Source organism: Oxyura jamaicensis, chromosome 1 (genome assembly GCF_011077185.1).
Source record: "Oxyura jamaicensis isolate SHBP4307 breed ruddy duck chromosome 1, BPBGC_Ojam_1.0, whole genome shotgun sequence".
In the NCBI taxonomy this organism is placed as follows: Eukaryota; Metazoa; Chordata; class Aves; order Anseriformes; family Anatidae; genus Oxyura; species Oxyura jamaicensis.
Genome location: NC_048893.1, coordinates 39,982,566 through 40,007,099, shown reverse-complemented (window position 1 = coordinate 40,007,099; position 24,534 = coordinate 39,982,566). Strand labels below are relative to the sequence as shown.

Here is a 24,534-nt window from a genome sequence, read left to right as displayed (position 1 = left end):
GGGAGGGGACGGGGCGCGGGCACGGCGCCGCTCCGCGCGCACCGGGCCGGGCTGAGCCGAGCCGAGCCGGGCCGGGCCGGGCCGGCAGCGCCGCTTCGCCGGAGGGGTGCAGGCGAGGTGAGCGGGGTGCGGGAGGTGAGGCTTGGGCAGGGGGGCGTTAACTGGCGTTCGGTACCGACCCGATTTGGGAAATTTTGTGGGGAAAAATGAAACGAGCGGCTCTGCCCCGCCGCTGTCCCCGAGCGCCGCTGCTGCCCGCCGCGTGCCGGAGCCTTGCCGTGCCGCCTCCCGGGGCCGGCTGTAGTTTAGCCCCGCGCTGGGTTTTGCAGCCACGCTCGGGGCTTTTTTTTTAGCCCTGGGGTTCGCGATCGTGCGACTTGGTAGGAGCGTGCGGCGGAGCCCCGCGTTCCCAGCGCTGCTCGGACGCCGTCTGCACCGGGCTGAGGCTGGCCGAGGGACGGGCGGCTGCCGCTGGGCTCGCTGGTGGCTCGTGGAGTTGTGAAGGCGCCGTGGCTGACGTGAGTTGCAGAGCCCGGTGTAACTCGGACCTCTTTTTCCCCCCATCAAACGTAAGTGAGGACAGAGCTCCTTCTACGCCCGCTTTCCCCTCAAATCGCTGTAACGCGAAATTTTCGGAAAACGGCCATCTGCTTCTGGTGGCTGCCCGCAGCCGGGAGCCCCTGGGGGCCTCATAGGCGCTGCGTGGATTCCCCGGAACGCTCAAGCTCCTGAGCTTCTACCGTTAAGGAGGAGTTTTCTGATGCTGCAGGAAAAAAATGTTGGGCTGGTGAGATTTGTGCGGGGAATCGGGTCAGGACGGAAAGTCCGACCGATCCGCCCTGTGCTTCCCTCAGTTCGTGCTGCGTTGTCTCGGGGTGTCACTAAAAGCTAAAACGCTGGGGTTAGTAGGAAATATTTTGGGGGAAGAGAAGTTTATTGAGGATTGCTGGTTATAAGTATTGTGTCGAAGTGATCAAGAAGCCTACTAGGGAATTCAGTACTTGTAAGCATCTGTTTTCCTTTGTCTGCCCTTACGCTTTCAATGAAATGCCTGTGCAGCTACGTGCTACGAGGAGCCACGCGTGCTTTGTATCCTGTGAGGTTGTTCCTGCCCCTCGCCCTGCAGTAAGTCTTCACGTAGAGCGCTCTGGCCGATAGTGAGTACACCGTGCCAGGGCAGCTGGTGGATGCCCACCCCTTCCTGATGGCTGCCCCACCGCCGCCCTCCCTGCTGCACTTCACCAGGCTGTTTTCTGAAGCCTCCAGGGTGTTCTTCTGAGGGGTTCTTCTCCCACCACATGCTGTGAAATCCGTCTGTCACTTTTAATCTGTCAAATAATTTCTCGTGTTAGTCTCCTGGCCTTTTGTTTGGGAGCAGAAAATAAGTTTATTACAGAATTGTGTGACATCATATAGTTGAAACTCCCAAGTGGGAGTTTTACGAGCCTACATCAAGCTCTGAGGTAATCAGATTTATGATTAAAAGCAGAATGACAACTTACAGTGTTCAGCGAACTAGAGAATTGTAAAGGAAACATGAAAAGACCTTCAGTGAGGAAACTTCAGGTGAGGAAACCGGGTAGTCTTACTGCCTCAAAGCGTGGGGTTTGCGTCAGTTGCGCTCAGTGTAACAAAAGCACTACAAACATCAAAGTTTGTGATGGCATTTCCCAAATTGTAATGTGGAAATCTTGGTCAGGTAATCTGTAGCTGTTAATATGATAGGCTGTTCGTGCAGGTCTCGCTTGCATGGCAGATGTGCTGCTGAAGAGATGGGGAGCAGCTGAAAGGTTTTTGCAGCAGGTACTTGCGCAGTCCCTGTCATTACAGGAAACGAAATACCATAGCTCTTCACCTAGGCTGTTTCAGCACGTTGGTGAGGAGGTAAGAAGTACAGCTGCTAAATGTCGAGCAGTTCTGCACTGAGTGAACAGTGCAGTCGTTTTTCCCCTCCTTTCCCATTCCATGTTTGTACTGATGTTGAGTTAATGAAGCTTTTCTATTTTGTTAAACAGCCCGTTCAGTTAGCTTTTATTGTAACGTGTAGTTGACAGCTGTGTAGTTCTGCAGTGCCTCTGTTTTGAGATGCAAGCGGTGATGGGCACAGTCTTGGTGAGGGGGGAAGTTTTCCCATAGGCTTCTGTTCCTTTTAGAGGGCTGCTTTTGGATTTTTTTTGTGCGATTTCTTTTGCCGTTGTCTTCTGTTTTGGTTGAAGTTGATAACCTTTCTGTTTAACTTCAGCCTGCAAGTAGTTTGCCTCCTTCCCTCTGCTGCTTACAGCTCCTCCACTAATACGCAATGAAGAGTGGAGCTCAGCCTAGAGCTGGAGCAATGCAGAGGGCCTTGTGTCACTCTTGTGACCACCCTTGAAAAGGTTTGAGCAGATGTTGAGACTAGGGTGACTTTTGCAAGCTTTTTAGATGTCTAATTTTAACCAGAAAGTACAAAATGTTGTTTCCTTTGAAAAAATAACATTCACAGTCTTGGGAATTAGTAGAGACAATATGTTGTTACTTTGTGCATTTACTTTGACCCCAAGCTTGAACAATCTGCATAGTTTTGGATGCATTTTTAAATAAATTAACTTTTGCTCAAGGACATGGTTTCTCTGCCTCAAACTCCACCAGTTTAAGCAGAATAGCAACAGCTCCTCATGGCTTTATCTTAAAGAAACACTTGGCCAGCTCATGGTAACAGCAAGTCGCGCGCTTTCCAACTGGTTTGTCTCAGTTAATTCATTTCTGTAAATTCAAACTATTGACTTGATGGAGCTTAGTGTTTTGAGGACTGCCATTGCATGCGTGCTTTCCTTTTAGAGGTCAAGTGTTGAACCCTGCGAACTGAGCGGTGTTTAGGAAAGAGTTGTTGTAATAGGGCGCTGATTAGCAGAAGGGTTAGACGTTAGTCAGAAGGGTTCTGTTCGGAGTGGCTGGTTCTGGATTGCACACAGTCTAAGTCCCATGCAGTGTTTTGCTGTGTTTGTTATAAAACAATGTTTTATTCCATCTGTACTCTACAACAAGAAAATCTGTTGCAGATGTAATGTATATGGTAGCATAAAAAGCCTCTTGAGAGCAGCTAAAAGTGTTTGGCAGATGGTAAGAGGCATTTGGGAAGCGAGATTTTTGTTTTGAAGAAGTAGCTTTTACTTATGGTCCAAGACGAATAAATAATCCTCATGGTTGTAGAGGGGAGTTTTAGCTCCGTTAGCTTTTTCCCTCAGTGTGCAATATTGATCCTTCATCTGGTAAAAATGTTGCATCTGTCTCTCTGAAAGCTCCTAAGGTTGCAGTGACTTTGACACGATGCTGGAGCGTGCGTATCTGATCTTCCTCTCTTTTTTCATTCAACCATTTCCCTTCATATCTCGTTTTAAAGTGTTCTTGCAGCATCTAAGGTTGGGTTAGTTCATGCCCTATCTGCATGTCCGCACGTTTTTCCAGCGCAATAGTCCTGTCACCCAGTGTTTGTATTGAAGTACTGCAGAAGATGGTAATATGACTCTTCTGTCGAGATGAGGGAAAGCAGCTTGCTTCTTTCAGAGTTATCTTTTCCTTGCCGGCCTACAGAAGCCATGATATTTTGAAGACCAGTAGATATCTTTTTAAAAGATTTGGGTCTGGGAGGGGAGCTATATTATTTATAATTTAAACCCATGATTTTATTTTTTTATCAAAGTCGGTATTGTTATACAACTTAGGGAAATGTATATTGTAGGTAATTTTTTCATCATTGGCTATTTAAGGAATTATGCATTGGTTTTAATATTCATTTGTCTGAAACTGATAGTAAGCTGGTGGTCAATAAACCAAAGAGGATACTTGTTTGTGGCTTGGGCTTTATCTTTTTATCAGGAATAGATTTAATAAATTTAATAGCATTTTTCACCTCTTCTCTCTACCCTGCCCTCTCCCCTCCCCCAGAGTATCAAAGCTTGTAAATGATTTACCTGACTCTTCAAATGGCAGAAACATCATTCCAGCACAGGGTTTGTCCCGCGTACAGTAGGCTTTTTTTATAAATACCCATACAGTGCCTCATCTTGCTAGTTGGCATGTTTTCCACAAAGAGGTGTTCTTTAGATGTTGTATTTTTACGGATGATTTGGAGAGTTGAGGCAAACAGCATGTTACTCAAAACTAGATGATGTTAGTAGTGGGAGTGTTATTAATAGGAGATTTGTGTGGTAAATGCAGGTTCAGTTGCTGGCTAATTCATAAATTATTGAAGGTTCTTGGCTGCGTGCTCAAGCAGGAATGATTCATTTTAAGAGTTGTGAAACAGTTTTTGGCAGGTACGTGGCAGGTTCCTTCGCCTGAGATTTTATTGGGAAATTTTTTTCTAATTACTGTTAAGACGTTGTAAAAAGGATGCTTCCACAGGTGAAGCGAGTTCTCTGGGTGAAGCACGGGCAATGTTTGCTCAAGCATTGCACCGAGTGATCTCATGCTCTGGTTAATACATTCAGGTCGTACATTCCTGCAGCCTTTGCAAGTTTACAGTGATGCTGTAAGTCTGTGATGAGATATTCATCAAGTGGCACTGAGTTAAGAAACTTGCTTACCTGAGTGCTCAGCTTCCCTCCTGTAGTTATGATGTAATGGAAAAGGTCGCTTGGGAGGAATATAGGAATGTTGTCAGGGCGTGCGGGGATGCAGCAAGGAAGGCCCATTTGGAATTATATCTGGCCAGGGATGTCAGGGACAACAAGAAGGGCTTCTTCAAGTACATTGGTAGCAGGAGGAATGCTGGGGAAAATGCGGGCCTAGTGCTGAATGGGGTGGGTGCCCTGGAGACATAGGATACAGAGATGGCAGAGCTACTGAGTGCCTTCTTCGCTTCAGCCTTCACTGCTAAGACCTCAGGAATCCCGGATCCTGGAGACGAGAGAGAGGCTGGAGAAAGGAGGGCTTCCCCTCGGTCAAGGAGGAGCAGGTTAGAGGTCCTTTAGGCAATCTTGGCACTCACAAATCCCAGGGCCCCAATGAGGTGCACCCACGAGTGCTGAGGAAGCTGGTGTCTGTTACCGCTAGGCCCTTCTCCATCGTCTTTGAAAGGTCATGGAGAACAGGAGAGGTGCCCAAGGGCTGGAAGAAAGCTGGTATCACTCCAGCCCTCACAAAGGGCAAGGAGGAGGACCCAGGAAACTGCGGGCCAGTGACCCTCACCTCCATTCCTGGAAAGGTGATGGAGCAGCTCATCCTGGAGGTCATATCCAAACACGTGGAGGCTAAAGATGTGATCGGGACTAGTCAGCATGGATTCACCAAGGGGAAATCATGCTTAACCAACCTAAGAGCCTTCTGTGATGGGATGACTGGCTGGGTAGATGAGGGGAGAGCAGTGGATGTTGTCTACCTTGATTTCAGCAAGGCTTTTGTACCTTTCACAAAGCAGGTGCAGCTCTTAAGCACAGGAAGGATAGATGGGATACGGTGCAGGCATTAAAACGCTTTGGTTGCCTAAGCTGCAGTTCTTTGTTTTGCGACTGTGGGACTCAAAAAATTCAGTGCTGTCCTGTACCAGGGGAATGGGTTTACCATTATTTGTCATTGGAGAACTACTCGAAGCGTGGCTGCAGCCCAAAAACAAATATTTAACGTGGCCCTGGGAGATCACTGGTCTCCTTACTTGCGTGACATTACCTGTGTCCGATAAGAGCTCCATTATGTAAGGAGTTTCTTTTTGAATTATCAGGAGCTCTCGTGATGTTTCTCTTGGTATTTTTTCCAGTGGAAAGCCATCACAAGAATTAGTTTATCGGAGTCCTGCTGAGAACTGAGCCAGTTTAGATATCCATTTAGAGTAGTGCAATCAGCTACATAATGCACCAAAAATGTATTGGTCGAAACAAATGTATTACTACGCAATGGCTACAAGGTAATGTTACTTGGGCCTGACTCTGTAGTGCCAACCATCCGAGTTCAAAATAGATAGCATAAAATAGAGGCAACTCATTTGCTTAATGGGTTCATTGTGTTTTTTTTGGTCCCTTTTAGAGTGTACCATTGTGCCTGCAGACTTGCAGATGGGGTCAGATGAAGAGCGTGCTGCTTGCACGGCAGGATGGCAGCGGTGTCTGCTCCTTGTCCGCGCTGCCATCCATCCTCCAGCTGCTGAAAGCGAAGCTACGCTTGTGTGTGCGCTTTACTCAGCGCTGGCTCCCTGGCTTTACAGGTGGCTTCTGAGCTAAATGTAATTGTGAGGCCCCTTCATGGGTGGAGCGGGGAAACTTTTTTACATGCTGCAGCCTTGTCCAGCTGCAGAGAGCCTGTGAAGTCAGCCGGGTGCCTTGGAAACCGGACCTCTCTTCCCCTCAGTAGGTAGATGTACAATTTCGCTTTTTTGAAGAAGTCACCTGCTCGGTGCTCTAATTTATACATTTAAAACTTTCTTTCATGCAATAATGTTCTTACAGATTTATAGAGTTTCTGTACAAAGAAAGAAAGGCTGTGCCAGGGTGGCTTCTGCTCTGCCACACACTTTCCAAGGGTTATAATTTCTGTAGAAGCTGTGCAAGATGCATTTATGTGATACATTTCCTTTGTTAAATGAACTTCTGTAGAAAACTGGGTCATGGAGCTTATTGTGAACAACAGAGATAGCTTCTGGAGTATGGAAAAAAAAAACAAAACACATGGTTTTAAGTTTTTTACCTTTTTACGACGTATTTTCTGTTGGACAACTTTACTGGCATACATGACATATAGTCTAAATCTGACACTCTGACACTAAATCTTACATTCTGACACTATTTCCAAGGCTATTTTTTTTGTCGTTGGCACATGTTTTGAAAAGCTGTACATTAGCTGTAAAATCTTCAAAGCAGTTGTCTTCCGGAGTGCTCAGCAAAAAAAAAAGCCATGACAAGTGAGAAAAATTAGCTTGTGAAACAGCACTCAATAGATATCTCCACTGGCCTATTTTGTACCTGTTTGTTGGTGCTCCTCCTGTGCGGATTTTGATGTAATACCCTGAATCTGTTTGCCTTGAGCATCAATTTTGCTACTGTTGGAACTCAGTATTTCCATGTTTTAGAGAACTTGCCTCTATTATTTTTCTCCCAACCCCACAGTACACTTTATAACATTGCGTTATGTTAATTAAAGTATCTGCATGAATAGTGCATGTAATGAATGAACTATAAATATGTATTCAAATAACTCCGGCATAGTTAATTATAAAAAATAAATCCAGTTCTCCAAGGACGTTCCTATAGTTTTTAATATTTCACTGTAGTCAGTCCTGTCAACTTCAATTGATTACAGCCTGTGTAATTAAAAACAACAAGCAAAACAACAACAAAAAGCAAACAAAACAGCGCTAAGGTTATTTCTGTTGTCTGGCCAAAATAGTGTTGTGATTCATTTTGCTTAGGTTTTTTGATGAAAATTTTATACCAGAAAATTGTTCCGGTAAAGAATGAAGTTCCTAGAGTGTGAAATGTGGCTTTGTGGTGTTTTTTTTTTTTTAATTATTATTATTATTTTTATTAAGAAGACTTCAAAAGCATCGAGCTAGATTGATCCTAAGTGAGAACACTAAAAGACAGCAATGAACTAAACTAGTAGGGGCCTGTTGAAGTTCCCGATTTCAATATATGGCATACCTCACTGCAGCAAAACTGTTAGGCATAGCATAGTCTGCCCCAAGCAGTGGCCACGTGCATCCAGGTGCTACTCAAGAAGGAAGGGTTTTGCTGGATGTCCTGACTTGTAATGGCATAGTCTGATAATCAACTGCCTTTTTGTTTCGAGTACGCTCTTGGCTTATATGAAAAATAGAGTTGCTCTGCCTTAATTTTTCACAAGATGGCAAAAAATAAATTAGCTTATAAATGCCTTTTAATGGGAGAGGCAGAGATGCAGTCTTTCTCCCACAAAGCATTCTCAAAATCTGTTAGTTGAGCTACTTGGGAGTAAAAGACTTGTTCAGTATTGCCGTATTTTTCTACAAGACTTAAAAGTTGCTGTTCTGCTCTTTGAGTGATTATTGGGCGCTCAAGATTCAATGTTTGTCTTTGATTATCTAGAAGACTAACTTAAAAAAAATATATGTACTTCAAGTACTTGAAAGACACTGATTTTTTTTTTTAATAAGGCACAGTCCATGTGTAAATAAAGTATCCAGGGGCATTAAGATGATGTGTGAGAATGGTACCTAAGGGAAGTTTTATCTTTTTCTAATATACTAGTCCTAAAAATACATGAGTAGTCCTGAGATGAATTATTAATGTAATGAAAATGACAAGAACTGAAGACAAGTGGTACAGCTATTACTGTTTAGCAAACATTAGTAATAACTCAAAGATTAATGATAATGTGTTTGATCCAAGTCTAGATGGAAAGAAGTTTGTGTAGTAGTTGAAGTGGAGTTTAAAAAAATAAAAATCAAAACATAAATCAAACGTGATTTGTTGAAGACTCAAATAGTAGCTACTGTGATTGGGAAGGAAAAATGGCACAGTTCTAGGGGCTTGGGCATCGCCTTGGTGTGAGTTGAGGGTTTCTGACCGCTCGGTCTCCTTCTAGCGGGCACTGACGCAGTGAGGTACTGCACATCAGCTACACCATTAATGGTCTTTGCATTGCAAACCTGGGGCAAATGCTGTAATAATTGGGCTTTGACCACTCTCTGGGATTGTTACGTGCATTATAAAGCCAACCTTTATTGTGAGTACAGCATGCCAGGTTTTATCTAAATTTTGAAAATGTTTATTTTTGCCTTTTTGAGCTATAGAATGGAGTAACTGGTTGTGTGCCAGCAGAATTCAATACAGAAAACCTTTGGGAAGGGAAGAGAGTGGTCTGTGCATCAGGAGTCCTCATTTAGATCTTGTATGGGGGAGCCAAGATCCAAGGTCCTCAGGAAGAAATTTCAGGATCAATACTAGTGCTCAGACTTAGGTGTCTTCCAGCTCTCCAGACAGCGGTCTCGGAATAGGACGTGCTCTTCTGCTGTTTGATTTTATTATGGGGAGAGCTTACAATGCTCTGTGCTTCTCTGTGGTATCACTGCTTTTTTTTTCCTCAATGTAGTATTTTCTAGTTGGAGCAGCTAAGAAAGATAAAGTGACGCAGGAGCAGGGGGAAGAAGGAGGATTGAGGAAGGCTGTAAAATTGCAGCGTGTAGGGTGAGCTTAGTGTGACTGCATGCCTGACCGTGCTGCTTGTAGCTGACATGTTAGGTGCCTGAGGTGGGTGTAACGTGCTCATCACTTACTTACCTCTTGTAAGTGAAAAAGACTTCGCATCGCTTTCCTGAAGAGTGGATGAGCATCCACTGGTGGACCATCCCTGTCCAGAGCTGAGGTGGCCTTTTTGCTTCTCTTCTGTGCTGCCTGAGTGGGATGGTGAGGACCTTCCATGTGTTAGTTTTATTGAGGAAAGGACATCTGGGATTGTTTTTTCTTGTCATATACAACCTGCCTACTTTTTCCTGCAACTCCAGCTAAATTACCTGTTCTGATTTCCTTGATTCCTTGTCACCTTTCTCCCGCCTTGGTCTCCTGCACAGATCATGGTTAACTTGCTGCAGGGAATTTTCTGTCTCATTCCTTGCAACTCTGGGCACCGTATGACTAATCAAAGCTTTAGCTCTTTACAGAAGATTGCAGTTTTAGAAGGGGGCATGATCATAACCTTGTGTTCCTTCTAGGTAGCTCAGACACTGTGGAGGGCTGCTAGTTTGGGGTGGGAGGATATATGTATATATATATATTTGTCGTAGCATGGTTCTGGTCTTTTGGTTTGGTGGTTTTTTAGTGTTGTGCTTGCAGGTGGCATAGAGCCAGTGGTACCTGCTGTCTGATAGAGACAGGGCCTGTGGAGCATCTGCTTTACTGCGAGGAGTGGCTAAGCCTGTAGAACATAATCTGTGTGTGAGCATCTGTATATTTGTGTGTATAGAAGAGCTGTACCAGTAATACTAGAAGCAGATAACTTTCATTGACCAGCTAGCTGACCATTTTCAACTTGGAGATCACAGCAAGGTAGGGCTTGAAGTAACACAATAGTAAGGGTTGATGTGACCCAAAGTCCTTCATATTATTTGCAGGCTCCTTTAGAAAAAGAGGCTTTTGTATGGATAAGCAAAGCAACTTTATATAATCCCTAAGATGCAAAGTGTAGGCTTTGAAGATAACTCGTTGCTTTGATTAGTGTCTCTTTAAAAAGATCTTCTAAATTGAGTTTGCACAATATGTGAAAAGTGGCAATTCTAAGCCAGTAGTTCTGGCTTCAATTATTTTACTAAAGATTTTCCTACGTTGGCCGTTTTGGCCAGGAAGAGGCTGAAAGATTCACACAACAGTACGCTTCTCCTGTACTGAAATTACAGTTTTGTGATGTTTCTTTTGTGATCAAATGAAACTCTCATCAGTAATAAAAATGTAGTCTTTGTAATAGTAGAGAGAAGCCAATAACCTAACATTTGTTTTGTAAGCCAAATTAAGGACCCGGTGCTTCACTAGCTGTAAAGATTCACTGTGTGGTGTTTGTAAAGCCAGTACCCTGATTCTTGCTTGCAAATAGGGTTGTAGTTACACTGAACTGTCCCTGACTTGTGCTGCCATGAGAAAAGAATGGACAAATCTTAATGCAAACAACTATGTTAACGTACCAGCTATGGAAACTCTTGTAAATCTTGTAAACTCTTGTAAATCTTGTAAAATATATATATATATATCAGGCCTCTGATATTTCCAAGCAAAATGCAGATTCTGTCTCTTTGAATAATGCACAAAACTACCGAGTGTAAGGAGAAGTTCCAAGACAGGTTTTCAAAATCGCCAACCAGAAAGAATTGCTCTCCTTTGAGAAAGATTCTTCTTCCATTAAAAGCGAAAGCCTCGCCGAGGTAAAGACGCTCTGAGCATCATCAAGCTTATACTTGCTAATCAAGACAGAAAACAGCGTGAAGAGCTGCCCTGTGAAATGAGGGGAGAACTGCTGAAAATAGATCTGAGAGTGCGAACGGACAGGTCTGTATCATGTCAGCTACTTGCAGTGGATATTAATGGTACACATTGACCGTCAGTGCTTTAAAGAGCAGTGCTTGATATTCTCCTCCATGAACATCAAGAATCTTTTCTTTTGAGCCTAACGATCAGTTTCTCTCAATGTCACCAACGCCGTGTGATTCTCAGCTGGGAACAGGAAGACAGGCTTTCTGTTTCTGTAAACCAGGAGGTGTAAGGCAGCGAGGCCTGTGGTGTCTGAGGTGGGTTTGTTTGTTTGTTCATAATTTGTAGAAGACTCTGGCTTGGTCACTGCCATTTCAGCTGGTAGGTTACAAATGGTGCTGCTTTGCTTTTAAGAAGCATGTTTATGTTGAATTAAAACAAGCTTTAGTACTTTTTTCCTGTTTGTGGCATACAAACAATATTTTTCTTCAGTGAACTTTTGAAAGTTGTCCTTGTATATCCTATCGTTGATTTCTACTTTCCTCCCAAACAGAGCTTGATTTGTATCAACAGGAAGAGTAGAGATCTGGTAGCTGGCTATTATTTTCAAGCATAATAAAGAATAAATGCTGCAGCATATAGTGAGTATAAATAGCTATTTTTATGTAGTAATTAAAGTGGCCAGAACATATTTTATACACAATTTTGACTGTATTTTATTATCAAGTGATTTTTATTTATTTCTAATGAAAGAAAGTACAATTAAAATAAGAACAAAACTGCTTTTTTCATCTCAAGTTACTTTTTCTTCTGATTGACAGGTTGTTTTTCTAAATACCATTCACTTATGAACAGGACTTCTGTTGCCAACAGAAAACTCAAAAATAGCTATAGCAGGTTTTTCTCTACTTCCTTTCGTTGTGATTCTTCTTTGTTCCTTTACATGGATTTGTTTCTGAACTCCATTCCTTAGTTGGGCTGTATGATAAACTGGGGAGTCTTCTGTCCTCTTGGTATGTGTACAAGAATTCTGTATGCCTCTGAAATTCTTATAATCTTTGTGATTCTTATGCTGTGGGTAGATAAAAATGCTAGCTTTCTAGTACATCTGCTCTTCAACTTGCAACAATAACTTGTTCATCAGGTCACTGAAGATCCAGTGGAAAAATCAAGCTACTGCTGGCGTGTTCTGCTTTTGGAACAAGACCTGTAACTTGTCTGCAGCACCATGAGCACGTGGTATTGCTGAGTAGGAATGGGAGGCTTACGGCTCTTGAACCTTTGGGTCTTTCAGTTTTGGTTTTAATTTTAAACTTCAGGAAACAAAGCGTTGCTGCATCTTAAGTGAAGTCGCTTGTTGGCCTGTTGTTTGTGACAACCACAGATTAAAGACGATGAGTTTTCAATTTTGTCTTTTTAAAATCCAAACGTGGAATATTGTCTGGCGGTGGACCTTTTGTGGAAAGGGTAGGTATGAAAGCATTGGTACTGGTGGTCACAGTAGAGGAAAGAGAAGCTAGAGTGACAGAGACTTGACATCCCTCTCTGTGCATAGTGTCCAGAAGTGATAGCTGAAACATCTGAGACGTGACACGAGTCCAGGCTATTCATTGTAGACATTGCTGAGGGTTTTGAAAGAAATGCTTTCACTTCCAGCATTAACAGTCAATTTCATTTAATGATTTATTTATTTTTTTACTGTTAGTTTCTTGTAGGCGAATAAAATGTAAACTGTTCCCTTAGAGGATATTTCTGTCTTAAGTTCGGACTCGAGAAGTTTCGGTTGTCTTGAAGAACGAGTAGCATCTGCTGCGATTCATAATTCTGAAAGATGTCGGGGGAAGTGCTGGAGAAGCAAGCTCTTCACTCCTAAAACACTTTTCTGAATATAGTGCAGTGCCTTCGTAGAGGTGATGTTTGCATTTGCCCCGTTATCTGTGAACTCTTGGTGGGAGGGAAGGAAGAGAGGTTTGTTTTCGTTGTTGTGGTGTGTTGCTGGTTTTTGGTTTGTTTGGTTTTGTTTGTTTGTGTTTGTCAGGGAGCAGCTGGTGTTTTCCTCACTTGTAACTCGATATAAGCTAACCTTCTGCAGCCTGCTCCCTGCGTTCTGGCGCAGAACGGTCCGGGTAGCAGAGATCTGAGAGTTCAGAGAAGTAATTTCTGAGCAAGTGTAATCTTAATGAAAAGCTGGAGAACATCTTGAGAGAAGGAAGGAGTGCATGTGTATGTTATCAAGGTTTTAACCTGCAGCCTGAAAGACTTCACTAAATTCTCCCCCTGCTCCAGGCCCCATTTCCTCCAGTGTGAAGGGACCCAAAAAGACCTGAGTCTTGAAGGAGGAGAGAAGAGACAACGAGGCATTTATATTTTCACTTTAGGATGTAGTAGACAGAATTTGCTGACTTGACTCAGCATCTGCCCTCTTCTTGAGATATGATGTTACTACTGCCATCCGTATTTGAACGAAAGCCTACTTCAGCTCTACAGATTTATTCTCTACCTTCTTACAAAATCAGGAGAGCTTGGAATTCATTTCATGTTCTTAATAATAATTAAAAACAAACAAACAAAAAAAAACCCTTATTTTTCCATGTTTGCCTTGTAGCTATCTTTCAGACTCTTGCCCTGTGTTGTTAACTGTTTCAGTCCCATTTGTCTGGCACTCTTTAATGCCTTTTCTCCATCTGAGCTTTGTTCTCAGGTTTCTGCTTTGATGGCTGCATTGTTTGGTATCGTGCACAGCTGCCACGTCTTCGTATCTTTTTTCAGATCATCCGTGGCTGTAACAGTTTTATCTTCAAGCCCGTGCGTGCACCATCCTTTGTCTTCTTTCAGTTAAGCACATGATAGTATATATGTTTTTCTTCCTGGCTGCTGTCCTACCTGACTTAGCAACTCAGAAACTGGTGGCATTCTCTTGCCTTCTGCTTTTCATCACCTTCTGGAGAACAGTACCGGTGTACGTAAGGCTCGTGCATGCAATATATGTGCATATTGTGCTGTTGCAAGATTTTGAATGTCTCTTCTTGAATTCTGTGCTACTTAATCTTTGCTGCTTAACTTGTATTGCAGAGATCATGCTGGTGTTACAGTGTGGGAGGAGCTGCAGTGGAGGTGCTTATGTCAGCAAGTGCCTCCTCCCTCCCTCTCCAGCCAAATTACTACAAACGTAAGCTGTACAAGCAAAGACAGTAATACCCCGCTCCTCCCAGTGTGCATTACGTCCAGGGAGGTTGCTATTGACATAAACGTACTTGCTAAGAAAACAGCATTTCTAGAAGTCCTACTGCTTATTCTCTGGCAGAACGCAGTTGTATCGGTCTGTTCTCCATTGCAGCCGTGGACTTCATGATCACAGACTTAACAAGGATGGTATTTTATTGTCTTGGCTTTTGTCCATCCTTCATCACCAGCTCAGAGTGAAACTCAACTGCTGCTCAGGCCAATGTTTTATGGGAAGTCTGAGCCCTGATTCCAGGGGGACTGGAAACTCAGAGGATTTAAATTAGTACAGAAAGCTTGTTTTGATTTTGGTCTGCTGAAGTAAAACGCCTGATCCCATACTCATGAACAGTTTGTGGGGCTCTGTTTGGAAGGATGTTCTTCTCCCAGCTGCGCTAACTTAAAGTGTTTATAATTGATCGTTATGAAGGTGAAGGTCCTTAACAAGTCAGCTGCGAAGGGACCAAGGTTTTGCTTTTCAAATTGGTGCATTTTACATACCTGCTTACTACAGACAGTTCTGCCAACGCTTAAACTGAAGATTCTTGCAACAACCGTGCAGTATGTTCTCTGTATTGCACTATTTACCTCTAAGTTACGGCTGAGAGGTGAGCTGTATAGAACACTGCCATCTACAGCACAACTATGTACAACAGAAGTCTAAGTTAACAGCAATCAAGCTAACTCCTTGTAGGGGTTAAATGCTTGCATCCTATATGGAATAGCATTGAAAAATTGTAATGGTACTAAATAAGCAAAACTTCATACTTGGCTTAAAATCTTTTATTATAATTTTAGAGCTCAAATCAGGAAGGGTGGAAAGCAGGAAATGATAGTGATTTGTTTTCAAGCAAAGCTAAAGTGCTTTTGCTCTCCACCCGTGGCAGTATTTGTATTTTGATATGCAAAATAGCTCTTGTTCAGGGTGCGTGTATTCCGCAATGTTCTTTTAAGTGTCTGGACGTTGGTGTGCTGTAATCTTTTGTTCCCTTTATTAGTTAGGGATGCAACTGTAATCTTCTATTCCCTTCCTTATTCCATAACGTTGTAATAGAATAACACATCAAGTTAAACTCCACGTGAACTGTGCCACGTGAGCTGGCCCGTGTTGATACAACCAGTATCTGTCATTATGGATGGGCACAGGAGGGCAGAATCAAGCTGTGTAACACACCTAGCTTATCTTCATCCTTTGTTTCTATGCCTATTTTTTCTGTTAAAACTTCAGTTTTGTTGGGATCAAAGAGATGAATCCCTTCATAAACCTTAAATGTTCCAGGGTCTGAATAGAGAATTGGAGAATTCTTTAGTTATTGAAACAAAGCGATTTAGTTAAGAATTATGATTTTTACTTGATCATCAAATCCTCGATGCTAAGGAGCCACTTGTGCTCTTCTTCTCTTTCTTTATTGAATGCAGTATGCCATTTTCTAGTCCCAAAGCGTATAGACTGCTTAGCATTTTAATTGGTTTTCAAGATGAATTCAGCTTCAACGTTCAAGGCCAAAGGCGGGGTTATGAAGGTTAATTATACTTATCACCATCTGAAAACAGCCAGCCCCATTGTATATGACATATTGGCACGGTGCTCTTCTCCTGGGCGGGGGCGTGAGCAGCTTATTTCTGCATGATGTGACTGGAATACTTGTATCTTTGTCTTGGGTAGGTGGCTTGGATGGGTACTCTTGTTGGTTATTTTGGTGCTTATAACCGGCTTTGAAATACCCAAATGGCTATTCGGTTCCAATCAGGAATTTATGAAGTTAGTAGCATTCTTGCAGTTACCAGATTGGAACTTTATATTCTGTGTATATTTGACGTAATCTGGATACGAAAAGCTTAATTTATGAATGTCAGAGGCTTCTAAAAGCTGTTGTGGGAAAGTAAAACATGACATTGCATTGAGAACTACTGATTTACCTTATTTCTTCCCAAGCTATGACTGTTAGGAGGAGAAGGCAGCTCACCTCCCACTGAATTCTGCTGAGGGCTGCGAAACGCAGGAAGGAATTACTTTCTTGCAGGAAAAGTTATGCATGGCAAGGTGTTTTTGAGACTAAGGGGCTCTGCAGACGTGTTGCTTTCATTGAAATTAATATTATGCACGCTTTTTCATGCTATTTTTGGGGGGAAAAAAGAGAAAGTATGTTTGTTATGGGACTTTTCAGAGAACCCAGAGGTTTTAAAACTTAAAGCCTTTAGCTATAAGTATAGTGTATCTGCTGAAATGCACTGGTTTGCATTTCTGACCACCGATTTTGAATACTCAGTCTGGGCTCTCAGTCAGTAAAGGAGTAAAAATGCAGGTCACCAGATTTTTCCAGTTGTCCCTTATAGCATAACTCTCAGTTGGAAACTAAGCTCCAGATATTCTCCTAGCTACTTCTGCAGGAAATCTAAACCGATATTTTCATGTTTCCTTCTTCTGACATGTCAGTGCTGTGTTTGAAAATAAGTGTCAGACACTATATGCGCCCAAGGAGAGGGAAGCGTGACCATGAGGACGTCAGGGATGTGTCTGTTGTTACGGCTCTGGCACCTGAGCCGTCGCTGCTCAGATCCATTTGCACAATGCAGAATGGGAGGTAGGGTTTTATTCTTTGCCTGGGTGCCAGGCTGTGAGATACGTGTGTGAGTGGCCTTCAAGGGAATCTGCTGTGTAACGTGATGCTTGGGGGCGTATTGAGCTGCTGTGGCAGGGAGACATGTCTCAAATTGCTTTCAGCTAATATTATCTTGGTAGTTAAGATAATGTTATCTCACTATTGGGTGCAATTTTATATATGAAAGTAAACTATAGTATGCCATTAAAAACTGATAAGATGTCTTGTTGGGTTTGGTGACCATGTTGTGAAGGGAAAGATACCTTTTTTTTTTTTTTTTAACTAAACCTGCACCTTGGTGTTTTGATGTCCCTCAATGAGCTGATTATTGAGGGGATGGAGGGTGATGGGGAAGCAGGTTTCAGAACTTCCTGTTACACAGCCTGTGGGACTGCCATTCAGAGGATAACATTCCCTTACATCACCTGCTCGAGCTCTCTGATGACCACATTAATCCATTTTATGGCAAACTGAATACCCAGTACGTGAGTAGACAGGTGGGAGGGAGGGAAGAGATACCTTTATCCATTCAGCATTCCTTGGGCATTAATGGAATAGTTCTTCCTTTGTACAAGACACTGGTTTTTGCTCTATTTGTTTTCTTTGGAGCATTTCAAAGAACTTCCAAGGAAGAGTCAAGGCTTTGTTTTTCTGGTTCTGCAGTGTAAAGTGACCTTATGACCGTTCCCTGGTTGTAGAGGAGCAGAGCCCTGTTGTCCCAGCCATGGCACACACTTACTTCTCCGTTTGAAGGAATTTAATCTTCTACACTGGTCCCTGAAGGAGAAGGTTACTTGTCCAAAAAATAAGTGCAGGATCACTTGACGAAGGCTGGAACGCCGCGGTGTTTGATAGTTCCTGTGGACCAAGTTGTATTGTTTAATTGCTGTTTTTCATCCTGTTAACTTAAAAGCTGTCTGAAATTCCACAAGCACTTCCAAAGTAGCTTCAGAAAAGTACTTTCATAAAGACAAGGTTGAATGTTTGGCAGCAAAAGCACTAGTCGTTGCTAAATTTGTACATAGGGAATTTGAAATATATGTTCACAACTTAAATAAAATAGATAATAATAATAAAACGGGAAACAAAACCAAAGCAACCCTATGAAAGATCCTGAATTGCAAGCACATAGAAAAGGACTGACACATAAAAAGTCCGAAGTTAGGTGCATCAACCAATTTTAATTAGGCAAACAAACAAAACACTAAACTTGGCATAAACAATGGAAATCTAAATTAGACTAAGTCTGTTGAATAAACCAGGATGGGTAAGCCACATGCTATTGCTACTTGTTTAAAACTGCTGTTACTGTAAGTTAGAACTTTTAGGGTTTTTCCTTTTTCAGTGTGCTCCGCTGACCTTTTGCTCTTAAATTCTAACGCAGATACCCTGTATCTTGAAATTGTGGGAACTACCTTCTAGCGCTAGCTTAAAGAAATCCAGGTGAAGGCCATCTCTTATGTCACCAACTCTATTTTAATATCAAGAAGAGCCACTGCTGCTAAGATACGGAAAACTAAATTGTACTGGAAAATAAACATTATGTTCCTGTTTGAAATTCCCACCACGTCTAATCCTGCAGAATGTTCATTTCATGAAAACCTCCGGGTCACAATGTAACTGTGGTGCGGTAAGCACAGATCACCTGAGATGTGTTCATCTGTGTTACGTTTAAAAGCATGAAAGAGGGCTTACATCTTGCATTGATTTTCTGTTTTATGCATCTCAGATAAGAATTTAGGATCATAGTTGATCTCTTATCTGAACCCCGTGGAGGTCTGTTTGTTCATGGTCCTTTTGAGGAGGAGCCAGTGAAATAATCTCAATTCTGGCTTTGGTTAAACTAAGCTGTTGTTTAAACAAGTTCTGTACTGAGAGGTCTTTGGTAGCTCTGCATGAGGAAGGAAGGATGGTCTGTTTTATTCTCTTTATATTGTTACTCCTTAACAGTGCTTACTAATGGAAAAAAAAAAATCCTTTTCCATTCTTAGACTTTTGGAAGTCTTTAGCCCAGGGTTATTTCTAAATGGATGTAGTTCGATGGCAGCACACTCAGAGTTCAAAGCATTGAATTCTCCTTAGGCAGGTGTTAGTGAGTCAGCTAAGTAACATTTTGAGGTTTTTCTCACTGTGTGGGACCAAGTGCCCACCCCCTCACCCCGCTTTTATAAAACATAATGTTTACTTTTGACAGGGCTGAAACTATAAGAACAGTTAAAATGAGTTTGTCATCCTTTTCAGTTTTGACAGGCAGCAAAATAGACAGTGCAAAGGAAAGATGAAAAAACCAGTAGAACTGCTGCTTGGAAAACTGGTGAGACTTTGTATCTATGAGTGTATTGTAACCGAGATGTTTAAGAGCGTTTCATCACTGAAGATATTGTTCTGCTTCATTTGAGGTATTTAAACAGACTTTCTGTATCCCCTTATTGAGGCTTTTTCAGCATGATGGATTAGGTCTTATTACTGCGTATGGTTAAAACCTTTTTCATAGGCTTGAAATAGTAAGTGTCCCTTTTATCCTTTTTAATGCTTTGACTCTGTGTCTGACAGTAACGTCTGCCAAGGGGAAAAGAGGAAAATGTTCCTTTTCGGAGAAGCAAGGTTGGATTTTGTTTTGGAAAGTTCCACGCAGAGGAAACTCGGATCTGTCCCGGTGTATCGGAGCTGCAACTGATTCCACTTTGGCATCAGAAATTAAAGGAAACGTTCTGCCCCCTGTCCATCTTGTCTATGGAAACATCTCTGCTGACTTATCTTACTTTTTCATTTCAGAAAAAGCCTTTAACAAAAACATTGCTTTTCCTTTTCCCATGGCTTGACTCCTTTCGTTTCCTGTACTAGTCTGCAGGCCCTGTCGGCGGCTCCATAGCTGGAAACATAGCCCACGCGCACAAACTGGTGTGGCTGTGGCTGGGGTGGGCTGCGAGGATGCCCCTCGGTGGTCCTGCACCCGCCGTCCTGCTTGCAGGCCTGGCATGGCCGTGGTGGCTTGCCCTAGCTCAGTTTCAGTGATCTGCACGTGTTCGTTTCAAATAAAACACAGCAGTGTGGCTGGTGTGGGTGAGGGAGCCCGCAGAGAGGTGTGCAGGTCTGGAGAACCAGTTGTCTCAGCCTCACCCGTGGTGCTGCAGCCTTGTACAGGTGCCAAAATAAGAGGTAAGCCGCAGGGAGCTCCGGCTGGCCTCTCCTCTCAGCGCAGGGCGGTATTAATTGGAGTATCTTGGCTTCTGCTGCAAGCCTCTAATGAGATGAACCTGAGCTGACTAGCTAGGGGTGTGTGTGGAATTAGTAGCACCTTGGCAGCTGTCGAAGAAATTTCTAACACTGTTAGAAGAAAGGCAGGATTCCTTAAATTAAAATAATTAAATTTATCGTGTGACTCTGTTAAACCTTTTCTAGTTTGTCACCTTGGGCAAGGGAAACACAAGGCCAAATAGCAAATGTGCCCTTCAGTCCCAGGGTGGAGTTCTGAAAGGAAAGCAGTTTGAAAGGTGTCTGACCACTTTGAGCACATCTTTGTATTCTTCAAACAAAGGCTGTCCTTGACCAATGTAACCTCGTGTAAACAGCGCTAGCCTTGATAGAAGTGTATCTGTGGTGAGGTCGGTTTGGCATCCACTTGGTTATTTTGTGGTTGGTACTGCAGCATCTTGGAATGTAAAAATAAAGTGCTAGATTTGCCCATGTAAGGTTTGATTAAATTCTCCTCCCATACATCATCACAACAAAGCAGAACAATTCCTATGAATATTTGATGGTGCTTCATAGGTGTTCTCTCCTGCCTCTCATTCTTCTGCTCAAAAGCTAGATGGAGCTTAGAACAAACTGGTTTGTGGAGGCAACAAGACTAACACTCCAGATAACTAGGCTTCTTATGTGAAGAAATATCAATTTTTACCATTAAAACCAACATCTCCTTTGATTGTTGGGAGCGAACTTGCAGAAGACTGGGACAGTTAGGGGAGCTTTTGCCCTGTAAAGCACAAAAGGGCTCCAGAGTACTTCAGATTTGAGAGGGTGTTGGTTTTCAGAACTGGAGGTGACTTTCACCAACTTCTCTGTACAGTCTGTTTACCAGGACAAGTTTACCTGTGGGATACCTGTTTAAGATAGTAATTTATTAAAGTTTGCAGTGGCTTTTCAGAAGCCTGGTATATTTTTCTTGGCATTCGTTGCCATCTATCGCTCTCAAAGTATAGCTGAGCTATCAGGACTGTGCTTCTACTTTCTGAGTTGTTTCTAGATGAGATTTTTTTTTAAAAGTCTTTCTGAAGTGTTTCACCCTTCCTGTTTTGTTCTGTCTGAAAACAGCAATACAGAAACAGAGGAAACAGCTTTCTTTGCATGTGAGCTGTTTATTCAGGAAATGAGAAGGCAGGTGATGAAATTTGGGGTGGAAGGAAACATTTCATAAGGGTGTTGTTGGCTTACAACATGACATAACCATAATGTACTTAGGGGCATTTTTTTAACATTCTCTTTTACTCAATCTTCTGACCCTGTTGTCCAGGCACCATTTTTACCAGTAACTTCATCTCAATTTCTGCTTTCTCAGAACTGCTCTCAACAAACATGCAGTCCCTGGCATGTGGTGACATTGTGTCATGTGCAAGAACCTGGCCTGATCTGTAGCTTGTTAACAGGCCATGCTGGGTATGTGGATTTAGGAGCTGAAAGAGGTGGCATGTGGTCTTGTGCTGCAGCCAGGCGGCTGTGTTTCTTCCTCTGCTGCATGCGCTGAATTCAGAAGCCTCAGATGGAGGGCACCTGCCTCTTCACAGCTCAGCGTTACTGCTCATCTCCCACTGTGTGGACCACAGTGAACCTTCACCCTGTTGTGTGACTGAATGACATGGAGATTACTTGAGAGCCTTGGTTTGATTACCCAAGTTAGATTTAAGGCTTAGGTTTTCTTGACACTCTTAAACACTGTCCTATTCCTATTAGCTCTTAATTTTTAAGAAATATGTTGTTCTTTTTTTTTAGAAGCACCTCTACCTTTCTCAAGGGTACTGTCTTAATCTTCCTTATGGACCTTACTGAACTGAATGTGCTGATAACCACACCGGAGAAGTGCTTACCTAGGGTGTCCCGGTGGACACCACGTTGAATGTGAGCCAGCACCATGCCCTTGGCGCAAAGGCAGCAAACGGTGCCCTGGGCTGCAACGGAGGAGATCTGCCAGCAGCTGGCAGGGGGCATCCTGCCGCTCCACTCAGCTCTGGCGAGGCTGCACCTGGAGCTCTGTGTCTGCCTGGGGGCTCCTCAGGGCAGCAGGGAGATGGAGTTACTGGGGAGGGTCCAGTGAAGGGGTGTGAAGATGCTGAGGGGGCTGGAGTACCTTTCTTACAAGGCAAGGCTCAGAGGCGTGTTCAGCCTGGGCAGGAGAAGGCCCTGGGCGCTGTCTCTCATCAGTGTCCATAAATACCTGCAGGGAGGGTGCAAAGAGGACAGCCGGGCTATTTTCAGTGGTCCCCAGTGCCAGGACAAGAGGCAGTGGGCACAAACTGGAACACAGGAGGTACCATCTGAACATCAGGAAGCACTTCTTTGTGTGGGTGATGGAGCACTGGCACAGGATCCTTGGAGACCTTCAGAAGCCTCCTGGATGTGGCCCTGGGCAGCCTGCTCTGGGTGGCCCTGCTTGGGCTGGCGTTGGGCCTGGTGGGCTCCTGAGGGCCCTGCCAGCGCCAGTGATTTGGTGATTCCCTGTGGAGCAGCATTTCTCAGGTGCTCTTGTGACTCTGCAAGGATCTAGGTTTTTTTTTTTTTCACTGTACCTGATGCCAACATAAACAACAACTAGGTTCCTGCTACTGTGCCTGTCTGTGTTTGTTGCCTTGTTGATCTTTGAAATTGCATAATTACACCTGTGTCATCATAGCAACATTTAGTGTACTGTTAGCTGATACCCATCTTGGGCATTTTCAGTGCATTGACTTACTCTAGGCCTTAAAGGAAGAAGGCAGGCATCCAACAGAGATTAGCAGGTCTGTTTTGAGGCCAGAGCCCTGGAGAATGCTTCCCTCGTGGACAGGCCAGAGCAGCGCGCAGTATCCATTTCAGCGTGCCCTCAGTGCAGCCCATCAGCAGGTCACAGATGAGGCCGTACACTTGTGCTGTGATGTTGGAGTGTAAGAGAGCTTGCTGTGATGCTGCAACAGATCACAAACAGCAGCATGGTGCAAAGGGAGTATCTGATGCCTGTGGGTGATAACACGTAGGGACAAAGCTAAAACCCACCTATATCATACAGTCTGCAAGTATTCAAGTAACTTGGTCCACTGATGAAACAGAAAACAAACATACTGAGAATGCAATACAGATGTTAGCATGACAGGTTTTTGATCATGTGCTAAGTGGGACCTCCCTTCAGCTTTAAACATACGCCTCTGAGCTAATCGCCCTAGGTTATTGTCACAGTTGGAAATAGCTTATTTTATGGCATGATTTACCTGATGGATACAGCTGCTTTAAAATGAGCAACACCTTTCTAAGTGCCTTTTTGTATCTCTTGTTTATAAAAGAAGCATGATTAGCTGGGGCATCGTCATATATTTCTCTTCAGAGGATTGCAGTTTGTGTGCCCTTCTGAGCGTCTGTAAAGTAAAAGCCCCAAACCAACCAGTGAGGCAGACAACAAAATTGCCAACATTGGTGAATGCAGACAGAACAGAAAAGGCATATCATAAATGCCTCCCAAAAGCTAAAAAGGTAGTGATTTAATGTTGGGGTTGTGTTTTCAAACGTCATGTGGAATGTGTGGAACAAGGTGGATAAGGCTGCAATTTGCTAGGTCCTGCATTTTTGCCACCTAACCTTACCTATAAAAGTGGCCTAGAAGAAAGCTGGAGAGGGACTCTCAGGGAGTGTAGCCATGGAACCAGGAATAACAGCTTTGAACAAATGGAGGGGAGATTTAGATTAGATGTGATGTGAGGAAGAAATTATTCACTCAGAGCACAAAGCACACTTGGGAATTAGGGATGAAGATGCACCTTGCTTCTGTTCTTTTCCATAAAGAATAGAATGAAATTACCTAAAAAACAGTGTTAAAAATTAACCCAGGGCACAGGATGGGAGGTGTGGGGCAGTCCCTGTGGCCAAGGGGCAGCCCTCCTCTTTGGCAAGCCAGGGGAGCCAGCCCCACAAAAGGGGCCCTCGGCCCCCCCAACCCTCTTCCTTGTCCATATGATGACATCTTCCAGGCTGATCCCAACACAGCCGCCTTTGGCCACATGTGGGCCATGCCATCACAGAGGCTCACTGAGGTCACAGTGGCCACCACTGCCCCTTTGCTGCGGGCCCTATAAAACAGGCCCCCTGCAGCTGGCCCACCACTGCTGAGCACCTAGGCCCTCTGACTGCCAGCTGGTGCGGCAGGAAGAAGACTAGGAGAGCAAGGCGAGCAGCAGGCCTCCTTGGTGTGCGAGGACAGCCATGCAGTCCAGTGAAGCACCAGGGAGTGCACCTGAGCAGAAGACATGTCGTGGGCGGAGGGACAGTGCCGGTGGCACTGCAGACACCAGTGCCCAAGGGACCTCTGGCGCCCAGCCCACAGACAGGTATAGCCAGTACTGTTGGCACCGCAACGATGCGGGGAACAGGCCAGCCCCTCACACACACAGCGACAGGGGGCCTGGGCCTTCCCATTGGAGCAACGGTGACGTGGGGCAAAGGCAGGAGCATCAGAGAGACAGCGGCGGGGAGCAGAGGCTTGCCCATAGTCCGGGACACAGTGCGGGACCCAGTAATGGCCATAAACCCAAGGGCAGAGTCAGACTGGTGCATGAAAACCAAGC

At 43.8% G+C, this 24,534-nt stretch overlaps 1 protein-coding gene across 2 annotated transcripts in view; it reads left to right on the top strand.

Annotated features, from left to right (window-relative positions):
- Window positions 1-24,534, top strand: part of OSBPL8 (oxysterol binding protein like 8) — an 87,821-nt gene continuing 63,287 nt past the window's right edge. For both annotated transcript variants that reach the window (XM_035334500.1, XM_035334495.1), the window contains exon 1: window positions 1-117. The gene's annotated coding sequence lies outside the window, so the exon portion shown is untranslated. The remainder of the gene's footprint in view (window positions 118-24,534) is intronic.